Here is a 24,129-nt window from a genome sequence, read left to right as displayed (position 1 = left end):
GTCATACATAAATGTTCTTTTATTTCTGTTAATAATTCAGAGGGCTGTCCAGGTAAATGAAGAGTGCAAGTTTTGTACCAAATCCCACAGTCCAAGTGATGACTGTGCTACAATATCTCACATATTTTACTAAGTTATAACAGAGACTACCAGATTCTTGTTGAGCATAATAAAATGTTTAGATGATGAGGCAATATCCCAGTTATATTTTTTAATCTCTCCTTTTTTCTTTTTTTTTCTTTTTTTTTTTTTCCTATCTGAGTAATATGGAAACCAGTTGCTCCAAATCATCTCGTGAGTAAGATTGTCCTCACAAACCTGAATAAGTGAGGCCAGATGGTAAATCTGGTAAGAGTTCCTGTGATTTATGAAAATCAAATGCCAGCCTAAAAAGTTCAAGCGAGCTTATCATCCATGTATTTACAACAACATACTTTGGAATTGTGATATGCTACTGATGTCTTTAAGGGTCTGAAGTTTTATTTTTTAATCACACACTGAAAAATCATTTCTTTCTGTGAGTTTCACGTTGCCCCTGTTGCATAGAAACTAGATGTCTTTCTATTGCTTTCTTAATTATTCATTTTTCAATCTTTCAATATATTACCTAATAAAGTGCATACTCTGCCTCTTGCTAGTACGACCTGTCTTTCAGCATTATTAAAATCACTCAAGATTTAAATTGAACCTTCAGAAAATATTAGGTTTGAGTTCACATTGATAAAATAAGGCTTCCACATTTGATCAAAAATATTTTTAAAAAGAAGGATTGGCCTAGGCTTTGAAACCAAATTGTCAAGGTAAACAAATACCAGTTCATCCCAGTATTTTCCACAGTGAACAAGTGTTAAAAAGGTCTAAACATACTTTGAAGCTGATGCACTACAGATTCAATACTCTTTTATCTTGCTAAACAAATACTGTATTAAGGGAGTTTTGCTAACTACTTACATATGGCCAGAAATTCTCTCAACATTTTTAGTTTATTTAAATTGCAGTCCTTTTTATTGCTATATTATTCCTTCTCTTTAACTGCTAAAACAGAATATAGTAACTACTGTAACTAGTATTATAGAGGTTCCACTTGACCAGCCTGATTTCCTTCTATGGTTGAGTAACCTGCTTCGTGGATGAGGGAAAGGCTGTCGACACAGTCTTCCTAGGCTTCAGGAAAGCCTTTGAGAGTATTCTCGTGGAGAAGCTGGCAGCCCATGACTTAGACAGGTACACTCTTTGCTGAGTAAAGAAAAGGCCACAGCGCCAGGCTCGGAGAGTGGTGGTGAATGGAGTTAAATCCAGCAGGAAACTGTTGATGAGTTGTTTTCCCCAGCAGTCGGTATTGGGGCCTCTCCTGTTTAGTATCTTTATTGATGGCTTGGACGTGGGGATTGAGTGCACTCTCAGTAAGTTTGCAGATGACACCAAGTTAAGAGGAAGTGTCAAACTGTCTGAGGGTAAGAAGGCCCTTTGGAAGGATCTGGACAGTCTGGATAGCTGGTCTGAGGCCAACACAATGAAGTTCAACAAGTCCAAATGCTGGGTCCTGTACTCTGATGACAACAACCACAGGCAGTGCTACAGGCTTGGAGCAGAGTGGCTGAAGGCTGTGTGGAAGAAATGGACCTGGGGATGTTGGTTGATACTCGGCTAAATATGATCCAGCAGAGCGCCCAGGTAGACAAGAAGGCCAATGACATCCTGGCTTGAATAACAAATACTGTAGCTTTCAGGAGCAGAGAGGTGATTGTCCCGTGTACTCAGCTCTGGCGAGGCCACAGCTTGTGTATTGTGTCCAGTACCCTAACTACAAGAAAGACATTGAGGCCCTTCCAGAGGAAGGCAATGAATCTGATGAGGGTTCTGGAGCACAGGTCTTATGGGGAGCATCTGAGGGAACTGGGGTTGTTCAGTCTGGAGAAGATGAAGCACACAGGAGATGTTATTGCTTTCTACAACCACCTGAAAGGAGGTTGTGGAGAGGTGGGGCTCGGCCTCTTCTCCCATGAAACTATCAATACAACTAGAGGGGGTGGCCTCAAGTAGTGCCAGGGGAGGTTTCAGGTTGGATATTAGGAAATATTTCTTCCCAGAAAGAATGGCCAGGCTGTGAAATGGGCTGCCCAGGGAGGTGGTGGAGTCACCATCCTTAGATGTGTTCAATAAATGTGTAGATGTAGTACTAAGAAACATGGTTTAGGTGGGCAATAATGGTGGTAGGTGGTTGGTTGGACTAGATGATTTTAGAAGTCTTTCTCAATCTTTGTGATTAGATGATTCTAAGGTCAAGCATGAAAACTGTTCTGCCTAGAAATCTTCTGAAATTTTTTTATCCTGGTAAATAAATAAATAAATAAATAAACAAACAGTTCTTTAAACTGCTTCACTTTTTTCTTTGAATTAGATTTCTGCAGTCTTGAAGTGAATAAATCATTGTTACCCTCAGCAGATGTTTAACATGTATTTGTTTCCTTGTCTTCTTAATTCAATCTTCTTCACTCATTCTCTTCCCTTGTCTTAGACATCCCCAAACTTGAAGGCAGTACTAACTGCTGTGAGAATACTTCTGCCTGAGAGAATAGAAAAGAAATTCTCAAGAACAAACTCTGTATCTAAGACTACGAATTTAATGTCTTCTCTAAAGCAGGAGAAATGACAAATAACAATGCATGAGGTACTTAACTACATGAAGTGGATGGGGTAGGTGGAGTTTAGACAGAAAAGATATCATTCTTCTTATCAAGAAGTTATCTCACATTAATTTCTACAGAATCCATTCCTGTAAATACCCAGCTATTTTTACTGACTACAGGAAGTGACTAGTACAGATGCAGATGTCTATATTGGTTTGGTTTAAAGATAGGTAAGGGAAATGCCACCTTGAGGGCTAACATGACTTTTAGATAAAATAATTGCATTGATTCTCCTTGAAGAAACTTCAGAACTAAAGAAACAATTGTCATTCTGTGTTCTAAGACCACAATACTTTGGAAAATTTCCAGGAATCATTTATATTATCATGATCTACAGCACGTTATAAAATTGCAGTCCCTGATCCTTATGTGTATGGGATTGTATGCTTGTTCCCACAACCTTCCTTCACTTTCCAGGCACACCAGTAACCTCTTAAACCCCTCCAGCAAGCATTTGTTTCCATTATGGAGCTCAATGTTCTTCTTCCCTTCTGCTAACATGCTCCCTTACTCTCCAAGGTAATCCCTTCTACATTCTCCAACATTTTATTCACTACATTGCCTCTTAAATTTTGTTCTGTCCTGTATCATATCATAGAATCATTAAGGTTGAAAAAGACCTCTAAAATCACCTAGTCTAATCATCAACCCATCCCTACCATGCCCACTACCCATGTCCCTCAGTGCCACATCTGCATGATCCTTTAACACGTTCAGTCTGTGCTCATCCTCTTGCTTTTTCTCTTATATTTCCATTACCATTCAGAACTACAAAAAAGCCTTTGAGTTCTTTGAAGTTTTCCAAATTTCAGATTTCTCTGGCACAATACTATCTATGCCTCATGACGTACCTAGCTAGCTGGTTTCTGCTCCCTTTATGTGCACGCTTCACATCAAGACAATGCCAGCATCTAACTACAAATCTAAGAAATCTAATGCACCTGACACCTTTGTCTATTTGTGTGTTCAAACACACAGAGCATCCTCCTAAAAAAAGGGGACCTTTTATTCTCTACTCTTCCACGTACTCTAGATCTTACTGTAGTTATATTTAACTCCTTCACCTAGCAAATCTCAGAATATACATTTTGAAATCTCTTGATTTTTCCATAGAAAGCAATGGTCACTGTGATGGAAGGTAGAAAAGGGCTCTAGAACTGATGCCATAATAAATTATTTTTCTTGTCATAGTCCTTAGTATCAGTGGGTACCAAACATTTAAACACCAAGCTGATGAAATTTCCAATTGGAGGCAAACAGGAGCCTTTTCATGTCAGCTCCACTGTAAATATTAGACTTTTGCTGATGCTTAATAGTCTAAACCCTGAGTCAGCTATCAAAACTCCACAGCTCACAAGGGATCAGGCTTTGCTTAATATCTCAGCATTCATATCTGAATTGACTTAGAGCTAACGTTAAGTAAACATATTCTTAGCTCTACTCATCAAACTGTATTAAGAGGTACAGAAGTAGTGATGAAATCTGCACAGCAACTTTAACTTCGTACTTCATCTTGCTTATTTATTGTTGCTAAATAAAGTAATTCTCTGAAATTCAGAGTGAAACATACCCCTTTAAAATTCAAGGCAAAATGCTTCCATGAAAATGCAAAAGGACAGGGTGAGTCAGGGTACCAACGCGAAAATATTTTGCAGCTGTGCCAGCAATGTACAACATTGTTCCCAGACCAACAGAGACTTAAGTTAATGCTTGTTCTTTCCATGATGCTCTAAAGTAAGTTGGCAGTTTGGGTTCAACTGTCATAGAAAGCAGACTCCATATCACCAGGTCATCAGACATCATTAGATTAGCAGCCAGATTTACCTTCGGTCAGCAAGAGGAGAAAAGGTTGAAACTATGATCAAGTGGTCCCTCAAAGTGATAATTACTGAAGAATGGAAATGTTATGAGTTTCCACACAAAGCTTTATACACTCTGAAGAACAAAACAAAGCAAAGAAAAAAAAAAGAAAAATATAAAAATATAGATGAGGGTATGGGCTTGGGACCTATGTATCAAAAAAAAAAAAAAAAAAAAAAAAAAAATCAGTCAAAATAACGACATTCCTTGATGAAGCTGAAAAACAAGAATTTCCACATTAACCTTTCATTGAGACATTCATATTAAGGGTGAGAAGAAAAAAAAAACTCTAAGAAGTCAAGTTAATGAATTCTAGCATGTATCTTTCATTTAGACTAAGTGAAATGAAGTTTTAAAAATATATCATGTTCAGTTATTCTGTAGGTAGTAGAGACACATATCAATCCTACACCTACACAACTCATTTGTGAGGCCAGAAATATTTATGACTATAAAACCTCAGCAGAATTTAAACAAACAGAAGATTTTTTGAGTGCAACTTCACTTCTATTTTTATTTTTTGATAGTTCAGCTGCAACAGTAACATAACACATTCAGAGAGCCAAGTTCGCAGCTGTTGAAGTCAGTGGACGTAAGACAGTTTAAATGATTTAAGTATGTGGATCAGAGAGGTGAGTGCTTCAAGTCAAGAGCCACTTCATGCTTGTGAGATATAGCCAACTGAAGTCTATTTAAATGAGACTTCTGTTTTTAGGAAGATTCAACTTCTTACTGAAGAGAGCATTACCCTTGGCAAATCAAGTCATTTATAGCATTAATACCAAGTACTTTCTAGATTCCTACCTCAGTACCTTCTGTATTACAAAAAGACCTTGCATAGGCCTCTACTCTTAACGAAGGAAAGAAAACAGAAAAAAAAAGCTCATGTGTCCAAAGATTTTTACTGGTAGAAGCATTCTATTTTTATTGCTAAGAAAACTCTCTCCACTTTCTGCAGTCCCTGTCGTATGGAGAAAAAAAAATGTGCATTCTTGTTTTCCTAGCCATATCCAAAAGCATATGGAAATTTTCTTTAAACAGGCATTTACAACTCATTGTATGTATTCAGATCCTCTGTTTCCTGCTCATTGGTTCTCTGTTCTCTGAAAGACGTGCAGAAGTATAGTATTTGCAGATTTTAATACAAAAGAGCCAAAATCAATCATTCATTTACTCTGAAATTCATAATACAGTGGTCATTTACTCTGCATCAAAAGAGATGTCCCTCACTTGAAAGTATGAATTGAATCTGTAGAAAAAGGACCAATTATGGAAGCAGAAACTGAAAGCATCCCTTGCAGACAATTCCAATCAGGGAACTTCAATTAGGTTGACAGAATTCTGAAGGAACAATACAATGAAGATGGATCCATGCTATTTTCAGAGGTGTCCAAAGTCAGGACAAGAGGCAATGGCCACAAACTGGAATACATGAGATTCCATCTAAGCATGTATTTATTTTCTGTATGGATGGTGGAGTACCAACACAGGTTGCTCAGAGAGGTTGTGGAGTCTCCTCTCTGGAAACTTTCAAAAACCGTGTGTAACATGGGCCTGGGCACCCTGCTCTAAGTGTTCCTGTTTATGAATTGAAACTTACTGTCATTTCAACGAACTTCTACATCAGTCAGTGCCTGCCTAAATAAATAAATAAAAACAAAAACAAAAACAAAAACAAAAAAACCCACCTTCTACACAAAACAAGAGAAAGGGAGTCCTCTTAATCATTTCATACATATTATTAAAATACTTGAAAAATATTATTAAAATATTATTGAAATCAAAGTCAGTGATCAGCCTAGTATCCAGATTCACACAGCTCTAAGAGATCTAAGGCATATACCTCTTGTTTCTTCACCACTAATTTCCTTACACAGAGATATTTGCAAGTGAAATTTAATTTGATATGATTAATTACTTAACCACCAAAAATACCCCTCGACACACTTTCCCATTCTTTGCTTTTCAATTAAATTCAATGGCTCTGTTCTCAGTAGCTGACAAAAGCAAGGAAAGTCAGATTTTCTATCAGAATCTTAATCATGAGCCTCATACATGAAAACATAAACTGATGTGCATGGTTCCAGTCTCTTTTAGGGAGGCAATCTGCTCCCTCACAAATGAAAAATATATTAATGGGTATACCATGAGTCCTTCTACAAAATATTTGGAGTTGTGTTATTTATCACTACATAAGGTCCCTGCATGGTGAAGGTCTAATTTGTTAAAACTAACTCTTCTTCACATTACCCTAATAAAATATGTACACAAACATTAAGGTTTGTTTGTTTGTTTGTTTATTTACTTAGTACAAATGCAATTTCCATTATAGATTTCCATAACTATGGAAAAGTAGAGTTCAGGACTTTCCTATTTTGTTTCTCTGGAGGTAAGCTTATACAAACACACATGGGAAAAAAAAATGACTAAGTCCATTAATATGGTCCATTATTACATTAATATGTTGGTTATCTAGCTTCTTTGTTAAACTTAGGTTTACATAACTGTCATGTGCTTACACTATACATAGCTCTACTCAAATTGGATAACTAAATGGAAATGTATTGATGTCCCATATTTCAGTCATTTTGGTGACCCAGTTGGTCACTTTTGTGAGTTGCAAGCATGCATCTGCATGCTGTCAGTGTGGCAGGTAGTATGTTATGAATGGTTTGCATAATGATGCTGTTGAAGGTGCGGCTGAGCAATAGTCATAGTGCTTTGGTTGGCTTTCAGCCAGTATTTCATGATGAAAGACACCTGACGGACAAGACAAAAACTGACAAATACGGTTGTTTAGGAATAACTGTACTGCTTCATATCAGAAAACAGGTTAAATGAGGATTAAGTATATAGCTTGTTTGTAATTATTCACTATATATCCAAAGCTCTGACTAGCTAAAGCAAATCCATTGCAAATACAGGCTTCCAGATTCCAGGGAAAATTATTTTTAGAGTAACAACAGAAAAAATCTCACAAGAACATATTTTAAAGAGTAAAGATCAAGCATACGCTGTATGAGTATCTGTGTACATTTGATTACTGAAGAATATGGAAGAGTAGATAACACTGAAAATTGCAGCACCTATCACGAGCATCATGAAGCGCAGGATGTTTTAATCAATACCTTCAAAAAATACCTTTTCAGTTATGAATTTTGCCAATTCTGTATGAAGTATAGCTACGTATATTTTACACAGTGTCATGTCAGCAAGTACACCATTAAAATTAATTTATTAAAATGGTGAACCATAAAGTGAGTGGGAGGAAAAGAGGAAAACAAGGAGGGAGGGTAGGAAGCCAGGTCTCAAGAATCACACTCAAAACATTCTCTTTTGGTTAAACTTTTATGGTTTAAATGAGTAATGAATTACATTCTTAAAAGATGTGCACTGTGTAAAATCGGAGGAGGTATTTTTATAGGCATATTGAAAAGAATTGCTAGTTTACAATCTGATCTTTAGTAAGTATTTTAGCAATACAATCTAATGAATAACAGAAACGGCTGTGTTTTCACACCATAATTGCATTACATGTCATTCACCCCTGTTGCCTCCTTACCAGATGGCATACTGCTAGAATTCAGTGGATATATAAATGATGGATTTGGAATGAAATAAAATTACCCTTTTCTTGTGAAATGCACTTTATGTTCCATTGCTGATTTCAGAGTAAAACTCTGAAATGTAAAAGCTGGAAAATCAGCAGAGGGAAATCACAAAGTATTGTAAAGCATTATAAAGAATCACTGCAATTCATGCTCTTCATAGTCTGCCTTTTCGGCACGCTCAGCTCTCACTGATTTACTGAGAGTGGGAGAAATAAAATTACTACTTATGAAATATGTGGAGGACACAAGTAGTATTAAATAATATTGAGGACTGATCAGTTATACAAAGCAATTTGAAATGCTGGTTAAACTGAACCTATTCAAGTATCATGCAGATAAAGAGTGCAAAAAGCAAAGCTGTAGGAGCAGAACTTGTGGTATTCAGCTAGTAAAACTTGTCATACATTCAGAATGGTTGTTGTTCTGACTGACAGAGCTTCTTGAATGATCTCAAAGCTTGAGGAGTCACACAGCCCCAAAATTCCCACATCAGTGCTGTATGAAAAGAGAAAAAAAAAAAAGAAAGAAGAAAGTTTGCATGATATTGGGGTTGCCACAGGGAGAAGAAACAGCAAAAAAGATTCTTTTATCACATTGGTAAGAGTGATTTGGGTTTGTTATGACACTCTTTTGTCCATATTGCAGAATAAATGAAAAACTGGAGAGAGCTTCCTATCTGAGGAATAAATATTACAGCAGCTGGAGAAAGAACTGTACAGTTTGAAAGACAGGAACTGGACGAAAAATTGCAGTTATTAAGTAGAAGATAGCAAATTGATCCAAAGATTGTTCCTAAATATTTTTAAGGTGAGAAAACAGCAGATGATATAGGATATTTCAGTCTGGCAAAAAAAAGTCTTATGAATGATGGATAAGTAAGTTCACACCAGACATAACACTCTTGTTTTTGTCAGAAGGGTTATTACTCATGTTTGAAAAAAAAAAATATAACGCCATACCTTCTATTCACGTGGAGATTTTTTTAACTATTATAATTTGGGATATGCTATTTAATTAAACATTTAAAACTCAAGCAAAATTATCTGATAAAAGGTATGAAAGAAGCAATATAAATTTTTGAGTGGTCTTTCTAATTCTTAAAATCTCTACCCGGCATTCACAGATCAAAGATAGATATCTGACATAATCCTCATAAGTAAATAAAAATCAAGGCAGAGGTGCTACCTTTTAAGCAAATTAGCTGTCTTTTATCCTACAATAATAGCACAGATAATTAATTTGTTTTGTTGGTTTTTTTTTAATATTTAACATCAATTTTTACCTGACAAAATAGATTAGAGAAAATGTCTATGTTTTTTTCTCCCTTAGTTATTGTTCATACAGTCACATCCAGTGAAATTGATTTAATCTTGACCACAAGTGCTATTTATCACTAAAGCTGAGGTGCTAGCAGGAAATAGGGTTTTCTGTGGGATGTAGATCCTTATGTCCCTTAATTCCTGAACTACAACAAAGGACTGGAGGACTTGGCTGTTAATCCAGGAAAAATGACAGCCATCAAAAATGTTGGCTCATTTCATCAGCAGTTCTATAAAACAGCTATTAGGCTTTTATCACTAGGAACAACATTGTGTAGGTTGTGCATGTGCAAATGAGCTCAAAATCACAGCTGGTATTTCTTATTCTGTCCAACCCAAGAGATATATGATTTCAGAAGTGTCTGAGATAATTACACAAACTAAATCAAACCCAAATATTGAAATCCCAAGTGAAAAAAAACTTTGATATGTGTCATATGGACCATTTACTTTCCATCTCCATACTCTGTAATCTTTCTTGTTACATATTGTAATTAGAAATAATGCTCATAACCAAACACGTGCTTACACCTCTCCAATCCACTGCTCCAAATAAAACCTACTGAGAAAGTACACAAACTTGTAGCTCTAGCACCTTGTCCAAAGGGATCCTGTAATGACCCAGTTTGCTACATCAGCAGGTATTTAAATGGAATATGGTGCTGAACTACAAAGAAAATTGTCTAGAAGTATTTTTATATGAGCAGAGAGGATATCGCACAAGGGAGTGCTTTTGAATGAACATTCTATCTTTCAGTGGTTCACCCCACATGAGGAAAAGCATCACTTTTCTCACATATTACATTTCAAGGCTGACCCATTCAGATGGCGTGCAATGGTTGTAATTACAATTTTAAACCCAGACTGAAGCAAAAACTGCTTTACTGAGTGTAACTGACAAGAATTTTGACAACAGTGGAAGTGAGAATACCTCTTTTCTAATGTAACAACCTGTATTGCAGTCTTTTGTCTTTCCACAATGCAGAATGCAGAGGCTTTTCAGCACAAGAGATACTTGGGGACTTCTATAAAGCCTCTTCTCCACAGAAAGAGGAATACAAAGCTGAGAGGATGGAAAGGAAATGGTAAAACATTGCAGCAGTGTGTACCAACTCAATTGCTAGAGCTCTGTTTATATTAAATGCAACCCCGCAAGCAATTGACTCATGAGTAGCTCTCATGTTATATGCAAAAAGTAATTAATGAAAAAAGCAGGCTGGGCTGGGCATGAGTTCTTCCACAATTCACATTGTGAAAACAGCAAGCTCAATGTTTAGTAGAGCTAATACAGCTTATTTTGTTTGCGATCATCATTCAGCTTACTTCTTTAAAACTATTTTTAATAATTTTTTAGTCATATATCAAGCAGATTGTCTGTGAATATATGGGAAATAGTTTGGATCATAGGCTATATATATACCTTTGAAATTCTCATTCCAGCTGTGGTATCTGTCATATCCATGAGCTCTACAAATACCACTGTGTATTGTACACAGATAATTAAGTACGGGTTTTTAAAAACAAATGTTTCATTTTGTCATCTTCTCTCCAGTTCTGAAAATATGCAAATACAGAGCAAACTGAAGCCCCACTTGCAAGATATTCACTCTACCACTGCTTATTTGCAGTTAGCCATGTTCAGGGTACAGCTCTACCCTGGGATATTCAGTAGGTCTCCTAAAAGCATTAGAAGTCATCAAGCAGGGGTGACTGGCTGCAGGATTTTATTTGTAACAAAAGCTGAGAATGGAAATTGTTCCATGGCATAGAATGCTTACATTTTTATTTCCCTGCATATTCCACTAGGAAGGGAGAAATCTCTGATTTAGCACCTCTAAATAGAGATTCTGAATAAGTGACAGTTTATTTATGAAATATTGTACCATTTAGTATCACTGCAGCTGGCACAAAAATCCTTTAGGCATATGTGATTGTTTACAAACTTGTCCAGAGAAGGTGAAAACAATATGTTTTTCCTTTGACCTTTTTCACCTGAAATTGTCAGTTGCAAATCACCAAGTTTTGCAAGTTATAGCTTCTAAAATATCGTGCTCAAAATAAGCAGAGATAAAATGTATTATATGATAAGTGCCCACTTAATAACTTGTCACGGTACTGCCTGGGATTTGTTCGTGCAACTGCATATGGTGTATTTTCATAAAGCAGCAGTACGCCATCACCGCAGTCGCTTAAGGGTGGCTTTAGGGCTAATCTATAAACCAAATCAGTAAACTACTTATAAATGATTTTATCTAAAAATTCTATTCAGGGACAAATTAAGGGTAAAGCTCTTGCCTAAGAGGCAAACTCTAGCTCTGTCCCATGCTGGGGCAGGGCATCCAAACGTGCTGTTCCCTGCAGAGCAGATGAGCTTCACTGTGCTTTGCTTAACCCAGCTATCTGTAGCATATCCCATCTGCCAACTTAGTCACGTACAAGCCTGACACTGGGCAAATAAGAGAACTGGTGTCCCTCCTGTGTTGCTGCAAGAGTCACCGGCTGGCAGAGCAGATGGGATTTGTTGACAGCTTGAACCTATGTAGACTACCTGCCTGACGAAGCTGAATGTGAGAAGTTCATCTGCTACCTGAGCATAAAGCCATGCTTTGGCCTATGGTACTGTGTACAGAGACATTTTGTGACTGAGCAATTCCTTTGTAAAAAGGCACGGTTTTTCCATGTCCATCTATCAAATGAGGGACAGAGCTGGAAACAGAATCTAGGAGTTCCAGAATGCAGCATCCTAACTTACAAGTAAGAGAGGCAGAAAGACACAATAGGAGGAAGAATGACAAGGAGCAGTATTTCACTATTTAGCACTGGAAAGTTTGATTCCTAAATGAGCTGACACTATGATAAATGATCACTTAAGACTCCTTTACTATCTGAATGTCTTCTTTCAGCATGTTCCCAGCAGTTCAGCAAATCTTTATAGCACTGCTGATTTTAATGATTGGTTTCCAGAAAATGATACACCTGGGAGGAAATTTGGAGTTGGTTGTATTCAGTAAGTTGTTGTCATTCTCTCACAAGGCTGACATGGAATCACGAGCACGGAAGGTGCACAAGATCAAGCTGTCTTCATCTTACAAGTCAATGCTCATTTAAAACATTATTTGGATACCTCATGGTTCGGCAGTAAGTCTGAAATTGGAATGCTGCAAACTATAGCAGGAGTGAGCTGCTGCCTAACCTACAAAGTTTCATAGAGAATCAAAGATCTAAGTGCTTTCTTAGATCTTAGGAATTTTATATATCCATACATTAGTGTGCAAGTTCATGCTCCTCCTCCTGCTTTCTTTGCAATGAACTGTGTCATAAAGTACAGACAAACTTCTGAATACATTTTACTGCAGAGTGCATCACAGTGATTAGGTAACAGGGAAAAAATCTTACAGGCAGTCAAGCGCCAGTGGCCCGAGAAGCTTCCCCCATCAACAAGAAGCAGAGCACTTCAGAGATGATAAAATACCACATAAATCTTCTGAGAAAAAGATAAGAAAATGAGAAAAGTCATAAATCTTTAATATTTAACTCCTTTCAACCCCACAGAAGAAACACTATTTCAAAGAGCCAACCAGTAAAATGAATCAATATAGACCATAAAAGAGATGATCACAAGGAGTAAGGGCAAATCCTGGCAGTTCAGGAAAAAAAAGAAAAAAAAAGAAGAAAAAAAAAACCAGAGAAAACTAAGAACTGCAGTGTCCTGCTGATCTCCCCAGGCAGGCAAGATAGTATTTTGGAACAGGTGACATAGTTTTGTATACCATATAATTAGGAGAGTCAATATGTATGTGTCTGTCAATAAATGTGGGTTAAGAATAAACTCTGTAAATTGACAATTGGTCTTTTTTCCTACTGAGTGCCAACAGAGTAGGCTTGTGTGATACGAATTACACCACAGAGCACTTTTGGCAGTTATATCCAAACACTCCCTAATTAGTATCAGCCATTAACCTTCAGTCAGTGGATCACTGAGGTCAGGACTGAGGATTTCTAATCCAGCCAATTTACACCTATTTCCCTGTAGAATCAGGACTGCAGAGTGGCCTCTCAGCAGAAGCATTTCCTATGCAAGCGCAGAACCTTTCACAAAGTCATTAAGCCCAATTAAAATTTGATGCTAGTTGTACAGTTGGCCACAAACCAAGGTAAGTTTCTTAGTCAATTAGGGAGCAAGGAAGGCTAAATGACAGTATTTCAATCAACACTATCTTTCAATATATGGATTTTGGCTAAACAAAATTTCATGAAAAATATCTACTGCAGACAGAAAAGAATTTGCTTTTGTTGAAAGCTGAGTAGCGCAGAAGTTTTTAATTTTTCCAGTAAAGCAAAATTATGAAAATTCAGTCATTCCAATATTTGTATGACACTGTTCTAGACTATGAGCTGGGCCAGTGAAATCTCCCAGGCTGTGACACAGAATGCAAAACAAAGACTTGGTAATAAAATACGGTGCACAAGAGAACGTGTGTTGCAGTCTATTATCCCACACACAGAACAGTGGTGACAGGAGACATCTAAACTATAACATCTACTGTGTGCAAATACATCTGTTTTCAGTCAAAGTTCTTATACAGAACAAATATCATCTCAAAAAACCTTATGAATAAGAAAAACAACATGGGCAAAGATACAAGACAAACTGTTTAGGCAGAAGAGTGCAATATTGCCTCTCAAAATTATCAGTAAAAAAACATCTCAAAGGACCTGATCCAACTTATTAAGTCTATGAGACTCTTTCTATTAGCACCAACCAGTCTTCTATTTGATCCTACGCAGCAAGATGGAAATTTTATTTCTTTAAAAAACCAATGCTGATTAAAAGAGCATTTCCAGTGAAAGGGCCTTCACACTCTTATGTAACAGAAGTTGTACTTCTGCTGTTCGCCAGAAATCCTGCTAGTTTGCTCAGCATAGTGTATTTCAGTCTTTGCTAAAAATTTAAAACATTTTCATGGACAGAGGGAAGACCAGAAGCTACTCAAGTGGCAGTGCCTTCTTTGCTTGAAAATGAAATATTTGCTTTTCAGAGTAGAACCTACAGAAGACTAAATGTAATTTAGACCCTGGCAAATCAGGAAGAATCCACCTAAACATTGGCAGCATAATCTGCAGAGCGCTAGAGAAGCCTTAAGTGCTCCAGGCCACTGCCTACCATTTGGCAGGTGTACCAAGGGGCTGCAAACTCAGAGCTATTCTTTTTATTGTTTGTTTGTTTGTTTTGGTTTGTTTTTTTTTCTAATATTCACGTAGACCTAACACTGAAATGTGAGAATGCTGCGAAGCAGAACAGCTAACAAAAGTAGGGGCAGGAGCAAAGTTGGTGAGAAAAGCATTAAGAGGTTACCAAAGAGACAAGAACCAGCCACCAGCTGCACTGGTAATCTGCATATGCCATTCAAGGAGTTCTGCCCAGATTTTGATGAGTGAATGCATGGGGAAAAGTCCCATGGATACCCAAAGCCCTTTCTGCTGTATTTCTTTCTGAATGGGAGAATGGAGTCCGCATCAGAAACAGGCAGATGAAGCTATGTACAACATGATCTTCCCTGCGTGGGTCATAGCATTGAAAACAGCGCACACGTGACTTCACAAATCTAATCAGACACTGTGCAGGATATTTCCTTGCCTAGGTCTGTTGCAGCCTTTGGCTCCCACCCAGGGGCTGCCAACAAGGTTGCCAGCAATTGCCAAGCACAGCAATGGTGTCGTTATGTAAACACCTGTCCGTAGGACCACAGCTATACAGCTCACTCAAAAAGGCCGCCAAACAACAGATGGTAACGACTGTTGATCGCTACCAACATGGATGGGATTTTAACCAGCAAGTTAGAAGTAAAAATATCTCCAGCTCATTCCTTATTCTCTTCAGCTATTTTTCCCCCTGCCAACATTATATATTACTCTACATTGAGTCCTGGGGAAGGTCTTGATAAAAAAAAAAAAAAAAAGCAACAAAAAAACCATCCTTCTCCTGTGCAGTATAAAATAGGATTGGCAAACTTGGATGTCTACTGTTTACATTTTACAGTATGAGGGCAATTTCACACTGCCTACTCCTGATGCTGCAATATTTCTATACCTGCTTTTTTTGTTTGTTTTAACTCAAGTCATGCCAGAATTAAAATGAGAAGACTCATCAAAAATGTCACATCTTCTCCATTACAAGGAATTTGTGTCAGACCTCTGCCCACATTTTGTTGCATTGATTTACTTGTATAACCAGGTCAGCTCTCTGGCTGGCCTAGATTAATCAGTGGGGGTTCAGAGCTTACCCAGTCCCTCCTGCCCATCAGCCAACCTGTGACTGTGCCCCTACCCACATGGCTACCTCCACCTGCAGCTTTAGTTCCAGCCGTATGAATCCAACCACTTTCTGCAGAACCCCTCAAGATAAGGGATGTCTTCGTGCCGAAAATCATCCGGCCCGCAATCTCCAAACACCTTCCACCATCCGCAGAAAGTCAATGAATCAAAAGCAAAGCAGAAAGCTAAAAGTTAAAAGCATCCGAGCGGATTGCTGAAAGCATACGTTGTACGGCAGGCGCTCTGCAGCGATGTGTGGGTGGCCGGCTGCTTGTCTGGCTGCCTGCCCGCCGCTCCTCACACGCTGGCAGAACACCTCCAGGATTCTGCCCTGCAAGGAGCAGCCTCAGCAGCACAGGCTGAACGCTCTTCAGGAGACGTGCACAGACCTCCTGGGTTTGAAGAGCTTTATGGCTTGTGGTTATTTAGGTTTCTATTTATGAGCCTGTTGTGTAATAAAAAGGGTGCTGGGGAAAGAGTAGTTTTTTTTCTATATCTCAGACATTATTATTTTGACAGAAATTAAATTATAAGCCCTTATCATCACTTAGGAGTGGAAAGTGCTGAAGGCTACAAACCTCCTGGGTGAAATCCTAACCCTGTGGAAAGCAAGGGCAAAATTACTGTTGGAATTAATAAAGCCAGGATCTCATTCAATATGGGAGGACGGGGAGGAGGGTGTTTGCATTTTTATGGAGAAACGGGATTACTTATTAACTGATGTGCAAAGACTGCCCACAGTCTCATCAGAGCTTAGGAAAGTGTTCCTAAGATTCTCACTCCCATTTAAATTGCACATGCAAACCAAATAAGAATCTCCTAAACACAATATATGTCTTGGTTTAGATATCATCTATTCGTAAAATAGCATATTTGAGTGATTACATGCTCTTTTTTTTATTATTATTTTCTGAGATTAACATCCATTTGGGAGAATGAGAGTAGGAGTGCGTTATTCTGTGTTTTAATAAAGCACATTAATTACTGAGCTTTAAGAGGCCTTCTCAGCAAGAAATAAAACTCACAGCAGTGGCTAGTAAGTTTAGACTCTAGATGCTGTACACAAGCAAACTGGCTGTGAATGCAGTATTTCTTCTAATGTGCTATTTTGTATTTTTTTATCTGTAACTTCTGACTTTCCAAGATGCAAGCTGTCACGAGTGTTTTGTTGTTTTTCAAACAAAAGTAAGGATGTAAATTTTGTGATATTACCATCCCTAATTCATCCATTTGCTTATTCTGACATTTTGATGGAACTAGATACATGAATTTTATGAAATTCAACTGTTGTTTTTTTTTCTTCGCCTGAGCACTTTCTGGCAAGGGTAGATTCTCCAGCGACACTAATAGCTACAGATCCTTTGGCACACATGAAAATACAAGCAACTCCATTGGAAATCTGCTCCAGGTAACCAGAGTTTTGTTTTTCTTAGCATCTGCTATGTTTCACATTAAATTTTATCTAGGTACAAGTCATTTAAAGAGAACTGATAGCTCATTTTCAACACAAGATTTAGATTTAGACCTTCGCCTTTCTCTTTGTCATTTTTGTCTGAATAAATGGAATGCTGCTTTAGAGCAGGCATCCATTGTCTTAATTTCATATCTTGTCCTGGCCAGAAGAATCCTATGATTTGCCTCAAGATTTCTCCTAGCTGAGTGCCATTTCTTCACTGATTTTTCTCAATTTTTCTCATGTTGCCTTACTTCTTTTCTCACACAACTCCCTGTGACCTTCTTTTGACTGAACTGAAATGCAACCATTCTTCTAAGTTTTTTCTCTGAGCTCTTCTGCCTCTCAAGAAGCAATTCCACCTGGACATCTTTTGGTCTTCGTAAGTTAGTGTATCCACAGACAGGATTCACCTGAACTAATTCCAGTACAGATATTTAATCTACGCTGGTTGTGTGAGCCCCCCGTGAGCTTTCCAAGGGGAAAATATCAGCAGGTTATAATGTATCTCACTGTTACTGCAAATGGACTCTGAGCTCGCTACGTTGCTGAGGTGTGTGTGTCTTTAACTTTTCAGCATGACAAACTCCACAAAAAGACTGAGAGGTTTAAAACATCAAAAAGCAAAAAATTAGTTGAACATGAACAAAATTATGAACTTTTATGTGAAGAAAGCTGTTACATGGCAAGGGAAGACAGAAAAAATAAAAAGGGTTTAATCACCTCTCTTACACTCTGCTCTTCTGGTTTCTAGGCCTCAATCAAGCCAAAAACTGAGTGAGCAGTGGCAGATGTTGGCTGGCTTATTCCACTGCTCCTTCACCACTCTTCCTGCTGTATCTTGGTTCCCAGAGCATGTCTGCTTTCCAATCCTCCCAGCACATTCTCAAGCTCTCCTTGAATCACAAATCATCAGCACCGTGATGGGAATGTCTCCCTTCTTATTCTGTTGCCCATACTCAGTGACCTCGCTCCACTGAGAAGTCATTGCAGTTTCCCTTGGGAAGGAGCAGTCCTCACTCTTGAAGGATTCCTCCTCATGCAGTCACTATAGAGGAATGTTACTGTGCTGGGACCAAATAGAAGAGCCCAGATATCTTCCAACATGCTAGGATATGTCTAAGATTGAAGAGCAGAATGGATTTCCTCCTCTGCAGATCACAGGAAGATCCAATTTCATTTTATTTTTGTATTTTATGTTAATATTAACCCAAAATGGCAAAGAATACTAGTGCAAAGCAAGTGTACAAAATATTTTGCTCATAAGATAACAGAAAGGATAACAGTTTTAGGTTTTTGTTTCTACAAAAACAATAAAAAAGCAGAAATCTGTTCCTGTGTTAACCCATTAGCCATGCACCGTTAGCCGCCTCATGAAACGAGCAGTGGTTTTGCTATATGTGTTTCCACCATGTTTAATTTCTTTTGAGACAAGAGAGTGGAGAGACACCAACACCACAGATAGTATGTTCCTGTTTTCATAGAGTTGGACAAAAAAAAAATCTTTGAATCACCTTGAAATTCACTGGTAAAAAATGAGTGGATGGAATCTGTCTTCCTTCAAAAACCTTCAACAAAATTGGTCTCTTTGTGTATTATTTTTGTGTCAGGGTATTTGCGATTGATATGGTCACTCTGAAATTTTATCACTCATTATCATGTTTCACCTTGAAACTACAGCATGAATCAAAACCATGCCTAATCTTACATGCTTAAATACAACAATATGAGTGTTTATTGTTTGTTTGCTTGTTTTATCACAAATGGCAACAATATATGCATAAATTATATTTGAGACCTTATTTCTAAATTATCACTGACTTTCTTAGTTTTGTTCCTATCCACGGATTTGTTTTTATAGATACAGATCCTTCATACTCCTAATCTCCATGACAATTAACCTGTATTTTTTGGTAGAGTTAACTATGATGACAACTATGACTACGGTCTGACCAAAAATGTACAGATTGTCAAATATCTCAAAACCTTTAAACACCACAATAAATACAGAACAGATAGAGGCAATACCAGACCTTCCATTTAGGTCAAGGTGCTCCTCACTTAGCACGCTGCTTCAGCCTGTACCGTACTGTGTTTCAAAACATTATTATTTTGTAGGAGCATAAGGCTTTTAAACTAGTTATTATACACTTTGGAGCCTTACCAAAGATACTAATAACAAATAGTGGTAGGGAGGAAAGTAGCTACTTCAAAGACTAATTAAGTATTTTGATTAGTTCATACTTGCTGCATTTTGGCTGCTGTTTATAATTAATTCTATTATCTGATATTTGTCAGTGCGGGTGTTTCAACCACTTCTTTGTTTACTTAACTGAGTGGTTTATAATCATCACTTTGTAAAAATGAGTTTTACTCTTAGCTTTTATAACTGATTACACTTAAGTCTCTTTGCCCTTTCAGTTCCAATACCCTTCAGAACATTGGCAGGATTAACCCCAAGCAACAAACTAGCTTTCAAGTTGCAGTGCCAGTGTGCTGAGCTCTATTTCCAACCTAGAGTCAAACACAGAGCTTCCTTTACCATCAGATATCTTTTCCTGCAATATGCAACATATTCCCCACTATCACCAATTCACTATTTGGGTTCATAATAGTGAATTCTTGCACTTATGAAGAGACCCATGGCCACGGGGTGTCAATCACTGAGCCTTGCCATCAAATGACTGCAGAATTAGAGCCATTAGCACTTTTGACTTTCAATAGTCAGCTAATTCCTTTTTCTTATTTAGGCAAGACAGTAATCCAGAGAGAAAATGGGGGAGCAGATATCCAAAACTAATTTATATTGCAAAGTGGTAAAATACCTCTGTAATATGTTGATGATGCAAATTGAGAGAGCATTTTGTGTAGAACAGGAAAACTGGGAATACCACAATGACTAGCATGACCTTGAAAGCTAGAGTAATAGGCATGGGTTGAGATTTAATAGTATAAAGTAGAAGATCATGCACTTTGCACTTTTCCTGGTATCAGGTACAAGTGTGATCAAACTGACAAGAAAAGAGAGGGAATTGTTGTATCCACCTCAGTCAGAGGATAACAGTAAAGTTAGTGCAATATAACCGTAAAGAAGTAAATGTGATCCTATATCACATCAGCTAGAAAATTTCTTGTATAGGAAAAGAGAAATATTATTTCTGTTGTACATGACACTGATGAGCCCTTTTCGGTAATACTGTCACAATTTTGGTTCCTTCAGCACAAGTAAGATGAATTTTAACTGATATCGTGCAGAACAGGACCAGCAGGTTGGTCAGGTGAATGGACATCTCAAGGTATCAGGAAAAAATAATGCAAGAAATAGTCTAGTTTAACTTACAAAAAGAAAGACTATGAGAGGATTAAGTTATTTCCTATAAATAAATTAGGTCAGTAGAAGGGAAAGGGGGAAGAGTGGTAAACATGATTTTAAATTAGTGAGCAGTTCTCTACCTGAAAAAAGATATATATTTCAGCAAGGTGTGGAAAATTTTAAAGCAAATGTAAAAGTGGATTTACAACCATCAAAGGAATGAGTAATGCTTCAAGATTTGTAGCAGGAATTTAAAAAAAGAGTAATTTTTAAAAATCAGAATGTTTTTACAGTAAACTGCAACCAAAGAAGGAATGCCATAGATGAGATCCAATGACCCTACAACGGCATATTGTTTCTGGACCTCCAGTCCAAAACCAAAACAAGATAACACAGTTGAAGAATTTTTATGTGGAAAAAAAAAATGCTGTAAGATTAGTAAATGGGAAGCTGAAATATAAATGGTAGGCACAAGAAACTGAAAGCAAAAGCTAAATACAGTGACTGAGAAACACTGTTGGTCTGCTCTATAGTATATAAAAGAAAGATCACAAATGCCATGTTTACCCTGCCCACCACAACGCCACCTCTTGAAAATTAAAAGTCATAACTGATTAAGAAAACCCTGCCAAACAAAACAGCTGAAGGGAGTCAGTTGTGATTTTTAAACAGTTGAAATAACTCAGCATAAAAGGAATGGAAGGGGATAAAAATAAAGCAAGTTTGATTAATTAAATTAGCGTGATTAGTATATGTCTAAGAACTCATGACGAAAGATAAAAGAATACTGGCAAAGATATCTATTGTGCCAGTGTGAAGCTACATATTTGGAAAGACAGGTTGCACATCAAGTGGTATACAGTGGAAAACGTGCTGTGATTTTACTTCTGCTGGCACCAAAATTGCAGGATTGACATTGCATCTCCCTGATGACTGCAAAACAGCTTTACATAAGCATTTTTAATAACATTCCATGGAGATCAAGAGCATTAGGTTTGCTTTTTTGTTTTGTCTTGTTTTGTTCCCTTGTTACTTGATTGCAAATGGGAAAGTTGCTTTGTTGTGCCAGGTATTATCCAAAAATATCGATAACGTTAAACTTTGCCTTGTGGAATACAGAAGACAGATAAAGGGCAAAATGGAGAAGGTTATTGCAAACCACTGCATAAATCTTGGTGACTGTGAAAGCTACCTCCATATTTACAGCCATTCCCTATCTTGACATCCAGAAATAACACGACTAGCAAGTGAAATACAAGATTGCACACACTAAAGTAATCTTAAATATAAGGCAGGTTTTCAAAACAGCTGTGCTAGGTTTACCATATTGCATTATGGAAATGTTAGACACCAAAAAATCATGCATTGATGTGTAAATAAGAAAAAAAGGGGGGTAGTAGGCTGGGAAAGAGAATTCCCTCTGGTATTCTTCCTGCCAGAAAACAAAATCAGACAGCTTCCACCCACTAGTCTCTCCTTATCTCCCCTTCAGTTTCCAATGGCTTGCTCTGCAAAATTTCTTCAACTCCAACAAGCTGTAAAACCTATTGAGTATTTAAAATTACTGTTAGATTAACAAATGTATATTCTTTGTCAGTGCTATCAGGTTGTGTGAACCAAAACTGTTTTAACTGATCTTTAAGAAGACATTTTTAACTGTAGCTTTTCTTACCACTGTGCAAAAAAGCTCTCGGTGTCGCCATATGGTCTAAAGCAATATCTAGACTCACACTTCCTAGGCCAGTGAAATAAAGAGTACTAATGAGAGGAGGAGCAAAGGAAGCTTCAGGCAAGGAGGCTTCTCCAGAGATGCCAGATGATTTTTTCTCTCTGTGCATCAAATCTCCCTTAGGCCCGGTCTTTATGTGCTTTGGTTTGCAACACTGTCTAAGAATCACGCATCGTAATTACCTGTCCGTAAGATCATCAAAGACACAAAGATATATGCCTTCTGATGCATTCAGGAGTGATTCTGATATCTACAGGTCAAGCATTCTAATTTTGAGAACTTTGGATTTTTTTTTCTTACAGCTAAACAAAATGAGACAGAATAAAGCCATTGACTTTATAAAACAGTTAAACTCAGAATTTGTACATGAAATACAAAAATTCCTCTGCAGACACATTTCACATTCATCTGCGCAAGCCTTCCAAAGGAAAGGAGGAACATATACCAAGAAAAGTAGACATTTCAGAACCTGGAGGGAAGAAGCAATAGCTCTGGCTTAATTTCAGAAAACTTCAAACATATAATTTTGTTTGTCATGCACAGGACTGCATTTGCAAAATGCACAAAGCAAGCAAACCTCATACAGTCAGGATTGACATAGCTGAATAAGTATACTGAAAACTACAGTGCAGATAGCAGGTTGATGGTATTGCCTACAGTTATGCATGTGAATTAAATAACACTTAGCATTAATCTATTGTCACACGTTTGCAATATCAGGTCATGAGAATAACACATGCTTTCACATTTTGTACCAGGAGCTGTAACTTCACTGAAATACAAATATCTCCAGTTGGCAAGCATACATCAGAATCACTCCTCAAGAGGTGCTGGCAAGTGGCTTCTCTATGTGTAAAATTACATTGGCAAAGTGAACACTGGAGGAGGATGATCATGTGTCAGATCCTAGATCAGGTAGTTCGTCTCCATATAGTCCTTCCACAACCTCCACACGATCTCTGCATAACTAATTGGTTGTTAGGGAGAGACCTCCCCAAGGACAACTTACAACTAAAGTTTCTTTTAGCTGCTCTGAGCATTCCTCCAAGCTCCAGAGCCCTAAAAAGAGCTAGATCTTCATGTAAATCTGTAGTGCTAGGCACTTGAAGGAGGTTGTACCAATCCCCTCCACCTCCTACCCTTGTCAACCCATGCCCTTGCTTTTCCTGCTGTTTCAAGAATGTACTCTGTTTCAAAAGCAATTTCAAAAATTTCAAGCTGATATAAATTTCCATTCCTGATATAAACTGCTCCCGCAGGCAAAGCACAAGTCTGGTGAAGTCTGTTGTTTCTGGGACTATCTGTCCAAAGGGGGACAGGAGGGATCTCTAAGTCAAAGCCCATTAACTGAAATCACCTTGAACAAGCAATATAGATTTAGAGACTGCCAGATCAACCACTGAATTGCCCTTTAACTAAAATAAGAAGGGAAAAGAAATCTCAGCAACATACTAGGCAGGCATTTGTCAGCGACCTGAAGAAGCAGTAGACATCTTTTCTATGTGTGCCAGCATAAGTATTAATAGACTCCAAGGGGCTCTGCAGTGGGATTCATGGAACTGGTTTTGAGAAAACCACAACTGAGAAAATTAGATTGAAGGGAGACAGCAGGGTAAGTATAAAATTATTGTTTGTGCATGTGTTAAAAAGCCATTTTAATTTCTGTTCCCCAAGAGAAAGAAAAAGTGCCATTGGAATGCACAAGAGTTTATTCAATTTAATGATTCTATTGTGGTTCCAAGCTTAATGTAACAAACCATATGTTGCTTCTTTTTAAATATTTAACAATTAGTAGAGATAAAAGGGTCTATGAGACATCACATGTTGAGATCATAAAGT

This window comes from Phasianus colchicus, chromosome 1 (genome assembly GCF_987193195.1).
Source record: "Phasianus colchicus chromosome 1, bPhaCol1.hap1.1, whole genome shotgun sequence".
Lineage (NCBI taxonomy): Eukaryota > Metazoa > Chordata > Aves > Galliformes > Phasianidae > Phasianus > Phasianus colchicus.
This window is presented reverse-complemented; position numbering follows the sequence as displayed.